Here is a 9,741-nt window from a genome sequence, read left to right as displayed (position 1 = left end):
ATCAATAGTGGTTCCCCACTTACCCCACAGGAGACACGAACCCGCGACCTAATAAGATTTTCTCATAATCCTTCACACCCTTAACTTGTAACGATCTAATCCTACATACCCTAAGATAATGCTATGTAATACGTCGGCATCAAAAAACTGAAAACTCAGAAGCAAGAAAAAGCTGCAAAACCAAGCACAACCGTGGTGGCATCGCCTCAAATCGTCAACGACAGCACGAGTGCGTAGCCTCAGTTTTAGTTTTATATATGGAAGCTAAGTGTCGTGTCAGATCCTAAAGAGAATCCCGGTCAAGTCAACAAAGGAAGTGATGGGCGTATGCGTAAGAATAGCGTAATCTCCAGAATCCAAGGGCCCCGGAGATGGTCCAGTAATCTTCTTCTTCTCCGGTGATGATGGCTCCGGCTCTGCCCGAGACGGCGTCGTTCGGCTTTTGTTGGGTTGGAAAATGGTAAAAGCTCTCCACGTGAGCCACCGTAACTTGTGCCTACGCTCTTTAGGGCTTACAGTACTCTTCCGTGGTCTGTGTCATTTTGAGTTCCATTAACTATGGTGAATAATACTAGTTTTAGTGTTTCGAAGATTTTACAGTATGATAGGTCTGTAAGCTAGGTGATTACACGAGCTAGGACGCTTTGCTCTGTTCTATCAAAGATTGATGGCGAAGCGTAATGAACAAGGCAACTATGCTATTAGGGCTAGTTACTGATCTCATTGTCTGCCTACATACTAGACTGTGCTCCTTTCTGGTGAAACTTCTCCTGGGAAAATGGAGTCGGAGTTTTTCGGTTGCTTTTATGGAATTGAATAATTGATCGAATCAGAGTTGAGCACCAGAGCGGGTTTGGTTGGGAAGATACTCTTGGTTTGGTTGGGTTTACTGTCATTGTAAAAGCTCAAATGGGCCAAGTAAACGGCCCATGTTCCTCAACTTGCGTTTGGAATCACTTTGCACCCGTGTAGGTTCAGACCCAAATCGCCCTCTTCTCCTGAAGAGGCATATGACCAATAGTAAAACTTCATGATCGATTAGCTTTGCAGCGATGGAACATCTCTCAGAGGTTAGATTTATAGATTAAAAGTATACAAAATCAAAATGTGCTTAGATTGAAAATTCAACATAGCCCATTACGGTACGCTTGAAATTTAACGATGAATGCTTTAAGTTGTAATAACAAATATAGCATCCAGAACTCAGTTTCCAACATAGTTCGTTAGATATATAACGCTGGAAATTTAACGGAGAATAGACAAATATCTTTAAAATGTGGGATCATGACCAAACTAGATATTAATTTACACATGGATAAAAATGATTAGTAACTAAAACCTAAATCAGTGCAGTTCACCTGAATCCGGCCGACAATGATGATCGAACTCAACGATAAAACTTTTGTTTTTGATGGATTTATGTTTCCCTGGTCCTCCAACTACTCCGAAGTCACTTAACTCAGTCCTGCATCGATCTGTCATCCATGACAATAATCAAGCATATTACAGTGCCACTTTCTTTCACTTGTTACATTGAGTTTGAGAGAATTCAATTTGCACGATTTCAAAAAAGGGAATGAGCACGTAACCAGTTGTAGAGATTTACTTGAGATCTTATCACACTTTGAAAAATCAAGGTCCTCCAACAAGGGAAATTTTGAAGCCACTTCGCTCAATCCCTCATCTGTTAAGCTAGGGCAATTCACGAATCGCAGCCGTTTGATTCCGCTTGAGCTGTCAAATAGTTTCAGAAACATGTTAGCCATAAAAAATCTGGCATGGGATTCCGTCTTGTATCCACTGCTTAGGTTATGTGTGTTAGGATTTGCACAGATATATATGAATCATATATATGATTTTTTAGGGTTCCGAGTATTATCTATGAAACTATGAACCCTAGCTATTGCCAAAAACAAAAAAATTATAACAAAAAATTCAATACCTCTCAGCCAGGTACTTGAGGAGTTGATCGGTGCCGATGTACTCAATACTGATATCGACGAGATTACCAGAGCTAAGATCAATGACGTGGCGGCAGACCTTGTCCATGTCGTAGTTCAAGTTAATATAACGTTCATCGAGGATGTCGATAGATTGCCAAACCAGAGAGTTCTCTTTGCAGATTCTTCGCCACGTCATGCATACCCTCTGAGCCGTCCTGAGAATCTCGACCGTTTTTAGCCGTGATAGTATCGATGCCGTTATGTCGTCTGGAAGTTCCGTCCAGTTTCGGCCGCCCTGGGCGGTTCTTCTGGATTTGCGCATTCAGAATTTTGGGTTGTTTGACACTTTGACTCGGTTGTACTTCTGAATGAGGGTCAGCCCTATTATGCATTTGAATGTATCAAAAGTTTTGAACCTCTGGAAATCAAGAAGAAATTATCGGTAGAAATCATGTTAAAAAGAAAAAATAAGTTCTGTAAAAACAGATGGAGGGAGGATATAGTTGTTTGTGCGGGTTAATGATCCAGCCCATGAATTATTTGCAAACCACTAAGTAATTTATTNTAACCAAACCTAACGTTAGTAGTAGTTAACTTAAGTAAAAGGAAAAGGTAACCTTACCCCTAAAAACCAAAAAANAAAAAAAAGAAAAAAAAAGAAAGGAAAAGGAATAAAGATCCCAAGACTAGAGGAATAAGGGACTTTAAATCATTGTCGAGGAACTTGATGATAATATATATATATATATATATATATATTTTTTTTTTTAAAAACCTGCTCAAGTCATATCCAATTTACATAAAAAACAAAAAAACAGAAAAGGAACTTGATGCATGTGTTCAAGTTTACATTTGAATTCAAGTTTTCTTTTTCGGAGGCCATGCATGTGTTCGAGATTTATCAATTCCTAACTAAAACGGGATACTGTTTTGAAATTAAAGTGTGACACTCTTTATTTGGCTCAATTTTATGTCACATTTTTACATCTCCACCTTTCAGAGTCTATAACATAATGTAGATCAATAATGCAAAGTTTCATTTAATTTGTATACCATTTAAGTACTGAATTAGATTAAGTGAATTAACATAACAAAATTTGTCAAAAAAGAACCGTTCGTGTAAATCTTAATTATGAAAGCTTAAATGATATTCAAATTAGATGAAATTTTACAGAAATGTTCTATGCATTATGTTCTAGATACTGAACGGTAGAGATGTGAAAATGTGACCTAAAAATGAGCCAATTAAGGAGTCTTGCACTATAATTTTAAAACGGTATCCCGCTTTGGATAAGAAATATATATATATATATATATATGAGAAATTTTATTCACACAATACTAAATGATAAATACACACCTCATGATTAATACACAACCTATTTACTTTTTTATTTTGACAATTTACTACAAACACAACCCCAAACATCCCAAATTATCCTCCTTTATAATAGACCATAAATTTTCACTTAATATGTAAAAATCTTTTTTCCTTTGGCTGAAATAAATTATGAAGTATATCTCGTGCGTGAGACTAGCTTTTTTCTAATACAAGAGAAGAAAAAAAAATTTATGGTACATACCCGTATGTGATACTTACATTTACAAATATGACAACATATTTATAGTCAAAGTGGTAATGCTGAGTCGTATTGTTTGTAATTTTATTCTAATAATTGTAATTAAAAAATATACAACCATTTTAGAACTTTTTGAACAAATTGTTCTCATAGTTGTAATTTTGTTTAATTTCATGTAAATAGTGTAAATAAATTTGGTAAATTTGTTCTCAATGTTGCAATTTAATTTATAATATTGTAATTTTTGTTAAAGTACATGTAAAATAAAAGTAGGATATACATTCCAGTACCATAGCTTGTCTAAAAAAAAAATTTGATGGCCATATTACAGCAGATCGATCTCAGCATTTTTTCCTCGAGAAATTTTAAATACATACCCTTAATATCTTAATACACACCTTTTACTTAATACACTCCCTATCAAGTTTTTCATTTCAGTATTATACTTAATACACATCCCAAACTGTCTAAAATGCCCTTAATTTATGAAATATTTCATTATTTAATATAATTAATATATATTTACTATTTGGTACCTCTTTTTACATATTATTTCGTCTAATTTTTGTTAGAAATTTTTGGTTATTATCGTTCAATTTATAATCAAAGGATTATTGTTATATCCCAACTCCAAATCACCAATACAAATTTTCAAAATTCACGAGCTAGCAGATTTGTAGAAGCACAATAACTATTAAACATAGATAGCTAGTTATTCGATAAAACAATAAAAAAATAAAAAATAAAAAAAAAATAAAAAAAAAGACAACCCAAATGAATTGTGGAGAAGAGTTGGGGTTAGGGGAGAAGACGTGTTTTCGACGATTTTAGGGTAAAAGATTGAAAAGAATACTTCTAGCGTGATTTTTCTCTCTCTTAATAATAGATGTTTGTTTTGGTCATTTAACTTACCTATAAAATCTCAATAAAAACATAAAATAATAGAGGTAGGTATTAAGAGAATAGGGGTGTGTATTTAAAATTTCTCTTTTTCCTCAATGGCTCTATGTAAGAGATTCAGTAAATTGCATGGTGAAGTTGATACAATGTTTTTTACTGTTGTTTTTTTTCTTCTTCTTTATAATGCGCTTGTTGGGTTGAACAGATTGATGTCAATACGAGATTACTGGTAATTGAGGACTTGACCAAGACAATACGCGTATGCCAATTTTTCAAATTTTTTTTATCACTACTGAATTAATAATGATGAAATTGGCAACATATTAGAAGAGTTTTAGATGAGGAACTATGAAATAATGAAAATAAAAGTATCTCTTCTGGTAATTTAACATACCCATTAAATATGATGTTGAGTGTATAAAACAAAGGAATGTGTAACTAGTATTTAGAGGTGTATGAATAAAATTTCTATATATATATCTCTATTAATCTCTATTAATAAAGCCAGAAGGAAAATGGGATGATTAAATTTTTGAAGTTCCGAAAAAAACCCAAAGTTTATTAAACTTTATTCCTCTCTATCTAATGTCGAATGGATAAGATGGTAATTTAACAGCTAAATTCAAAACAAAAACCGCTGAAAAGGAGAACTCTGCTGAGATGAGAACTCCCGTGCACGCGAGAACCACACAGGCAGTTGAGGTTCTCCCACTAAAACCAAAAAACTGGAAAGCAGTTTCCGTTCTTGGTGCCTCCAGTCACCCTGGAATAATTCCCACCGCCGAGTTTTTTCACCATGGATCTGACTCCTACCCCGACCCCTCTTCTTCGATCGCCTTCTTCTGTCCCGACACAACCCTTCATCTCTAACAAAAAAAGGTGAGGGGCAATTTTCTTAGGATAGTATGGTCATTTGGCAAAAGGAAAGAGTCGTTCTAAACAGAATTGAGTTGCTGCTGATTTGCTTTTTTTGTTATGGTCACTGATTCGGTCTAATATATTTTGATTAGTATTGAATTGATACAAATTTGTAATTGATGGTGCAATTGTTTTGTGATTCTCGCAGCCAGGAACATACTACTTTTCCACGTCAGTGATTTACCACAGGTGAAACTTATCTCATGGTTTTGTATGCATGCAAATTATCTGTGGTGATGGTGGTATCTATTTGTATCATCTACTGACCCTTCCTGATAGTCTAATACTTGCTCCTTATTTTTGTTCATAAGGTTTACTATTTTAACTTATTGTTGAAAAGAAGACAGAGAAGAATTCCTGCAATTTCAAAACAATTACAGAAGTTATTTCCCTGTTTCTTCTTTCTTCATCTTATGCAGATACTTTATTGAAAGTCATACTAAAGGTCATGGAAGAAGGTACAAATAAAAAGAACCAGATGGAAGTGTTGTGTAGAAGGTATATCGAATGTAAGAAGGATGACGAGAGGCATTATACAGAGAACGTTTACGGTTTAAGAAGATGGAAAAGGAAATGCTGGCAGCCCAAAAAAAGGCAAATAAACAAGACAAAGTGTGGAAACCAAATATAAGGCAAGAAGGAGGAGGAGAGGGCATTGTCCACAGGAAGATCAGAAAAGTTTAAGCATGTCGAAAAGGAAATGCTTGCAGAAAAATAAGAGAAACAAAATACAACCATATGAATAGGTATAAACACTTTGGCCAATTATAAAAAAAAACAACTTTGGCCAAGTTGCTATATATGTTTCTACTTAATTTGTTGATGATGGTATAAATGAACCTCACTTTGGCATGATCACCCTGTTAGTTAGTTGAGATCTTATTTTCTGCTGTGTTTGATACATTAGTTTGTTAAGTTTTTATTTATTTGTTGTATATCAGTCTCAAATAGGCAAGGTCCACCATAGAAACTAGACAACGAACTAATACACAAATTATTATAGAGTTAGGATCAATTCAGTAAGTTGCCATATGTATCAGAGAGTTGGCAACCGAAGTCTTCAAAATAAAGAAGTGCGCCTATTCTGAAGGCATTTATATGGATAAAGCAAAACAAAGCTGATATATTGGAGATTTAGTCAGAAGAGCGCTTCATGAGTTTTGATCGACCTTGAAAAACAAACACAAAATTGATTATGTAATTCAATAATTGTTTTAATTTCGGGAAATAGGAGGATATTTTGTATTGTATTGTTTAAAAACACAACAATCACACGTGTGAGCGTGGTCTATTTGTATTGTTTTGTTTAAAAACACAACAATTGCATGTGCGAGTGTGGCCCTTCCGCACGCACACATGGTGGCTACACAAAATTTTCGTCATATGGTTGTAGGTGTATGAACATAGTCTAGGCATAGAAAAATCCAAAAGAAACTGCATCTTAAAAAATTAGAGAACAATGAACTAAAGAGGAAAGATTGTATATACATAAACAAAACGTATATCACAAAAAATCAATATACGCACACGCGAGCACGGCATGCAGGTGCGTATGCGCATGCAGGAAGACTAGTAATAAAATTATATCCAAACAAATAAACAGATGACGAAAAATAATTATTTTTGGACCAAGTTTCGCTCGTTATGTTATCCTACTGGAGCTGTTGTATATCTTCTAGAAGCATATCATTGTCATGGATTTTTTTCTTTTTCCTTTTTTTTTGAAAGGTCTTTTTTTCATTTGGGGTTAAATGATACTTCATTGTATCGAAATTAATAAAGATTACATCATGAATTGATTCACTGTTTTTCGTACATAGGAAAAATAAGATCGTTTGATTCATATAGAGCAATACTCTCTTTACACATTTCTCGCTCACTTCAAAAAACAAAGTGAGTCTATAATCACATAGGTAATAGATTATAAGTTAAATTAAACTTCCAGACAGGGAAATAACAAAAAATTAAAGCCTATAATCCATGAAAAACATAGATCATAGGCAAGTTCATGGGAATAAAAAAAATTAAAACACTTCTTTGCCCATGAGATTAGGGCTAGGAGGTCGGTTTAGGCACCTTCACATGTAAATCATGTAGTGGGGGCAGACGCGTAGCTAGGGGTGGGCGAGAGGGTTGATCACATTTAAAAAAAAAATTATTTTAGTCTTTATGAGTATTAAATATCAATGAAATGTAACATAAATTGACACTTCTCCTCTTAAATATTCTTTAACATTAAGGAAATGAAATACAAGTTTATACAATAAAAATACACTCAATTCAATTAATATAAATCATGTCAAGAGTTTCTTACCTTACTAACTAATATACATGTACTTTAATGCTTTAAATTCCATTTACGATTTTTCTTTTCATACAAATAAGATAAATGTAAACAACACATTAATGTTTACTGTACATCGACATTATATCTGCAAAAAAAAAAAACACATTCTTTTCATTATTTATTGTGCATGAAATTCTAAAATCCCAAGTTTATTCTTGAAAATTTAATGGTTTTTCTAAGAGCAATGTTCATTTTAAGAATTGGTATAAGACAAAAATTAAGATTGTGTCAAAAAAATTTGACTTTTCTAAGTGTGATTTCTAGCTAGGTTACTGAGTTAAAGGAAGGGGGGGGGTATTTTTTTAAGCAGAGTTGCTTTGCTTCAACCCTTGTATGCAAATTTAATGATGGTTGAGCAAAGTTTTATTTGGTCAGTTAGTAACCATGTAAACACTATTAGATTGATTTTTGTTTTGTTTTATCAAACAAACAACTGAAATGCTACAACATGTGAGTCGAACTCACAACCTTCCACTTACATAAGAGAGACTAAAATCACTACACCAAATGATAATGGGCTGTTGGATTGAAATTACTAATACAAATCTTGCAAATTGATTATATACACTGTTTTACTCTACAACTTTTTTGTTAAAAATAGTTTGGCTCGATTCATCACTTGTTGATGAGATTGGAAGATAATGCAATGATAGTAGTGTTAAGTGTTAACCAGAGATTTGGCATGGGGTATAATATGATGTTATGCTCTCACTACTTCTAGTGATTACTCGTAAATATAAGTTATTCGATCACGTTGTACATGAGACCCTAAAAATGTAAAAGATTTTAATAATTTTGATTTTCAGTTCTTCACATTGGCTTAAACTTAATAAAGATGAGTTTTTAATTAACCTGGTAAAAAATGTGTTTGATGCGTGAATTGTCCTTTTACAAAACGGTTACTCCTAGAAAGTTATAATTGACTTCACCCAAATGTGATTTCAGTAGATGTATGCATTTAAGCATTTGATTGTTTACGTAAATAAAGAATACACCATGCAATCTTCTTACTCTCCTGATCTATTTGACGTATGTCTTCATACAAATGAGAAGCTATATGGCGTGACGTGCCTACGCTATCTAATAATCTCTCCATAATATTGAGAAATCAATGACTGGACCCGTCAAATTGCTATGTTGTTAAATCAGGGACCTAAATATATAGGACGTCGGTGGACATATTAACCATCTTAAGCAACAAATATCTCCAAACACCATAATGAGACTGGAATCTCTAATTTGTACGTGGCTGGAGATTGTTTAAAATGGATCGATCGAGGACCATAAGCAATCAAGCATGCATGAGATGAAAGCTTATTCTTCTGGAAAGATTAGAGAAAGTTAAGCTATAAAGAGTAAAGACTTTGGATTAGAGGAGTCTAGAGCCTAAAGAGTAAAGACTTTGGATTAGAGGAGTCTTTAGAATGGGACAAGTCTATGAGCTTCAACTAGCCTTTTTGAGGTTAAGAATTTGGAAACGTTACCTTTCTAGATTGTCTTTCTTATTAGTAGAATAAGAAAATGAAAGTTTGACTACTATCGTTTACTTTTAAACTTTTTTTTTTTGGGGTTTAGATAGCCAAACTATAAGCCTACCCAATTGGGGATTGGGTTGATGCAGCCCGGCCTAAGACTAATAGTCTAACACCAATGCTCTAACTAGTGTGTGTATGTATGTACAAAGAGGATGTGAAGCGGACGTCCGCACTCCGGTTTAAAGTGCCGACGTCGTCTGTTCTCCGCCGTCTCACGCCGGCGACGACTTCTCTCCTTCCCGGAAGACAGCACAGGCTTCCAGGATGGTTTCTCTCCTTCCAGGACTGACCGGTGACAAGTTTTCCGGCCGGATTGAAGCTCTGGACGAAAAACACCATGATTGATCAAGGTTGGCCGGAAACTTGTCGCCGGTGAGTCTTGGGAGGAGAGAAACCGTCCTGGAAGCCTGTGCTGTCGTCCGGGAAGGAGAGAAGTCGTCGCCGGCGTGAGACGGCGAAGAACAGACGACATCCGCACTTTAAGCCGGAGTGCGGACGTCCACTTCACATCCTCTCTG

Source organism: Fragaria vesca, linkage group LG6 (assembly GCF_000184155.1).
Source record: "Fragaria vesca subsp. vesca linkage group LG6, FraVesHawaii_1.0, whole genome shotgun sequence".
Lineage (NCBI taxonomy): Eukaryota > Viridiplantae > Streptophyta > Magnoliopsida > Rosales > Rosaceae > Fragaria > Fragaria vesca.
Note: the sequence above shows the minus strand (reverse complement) of the source record.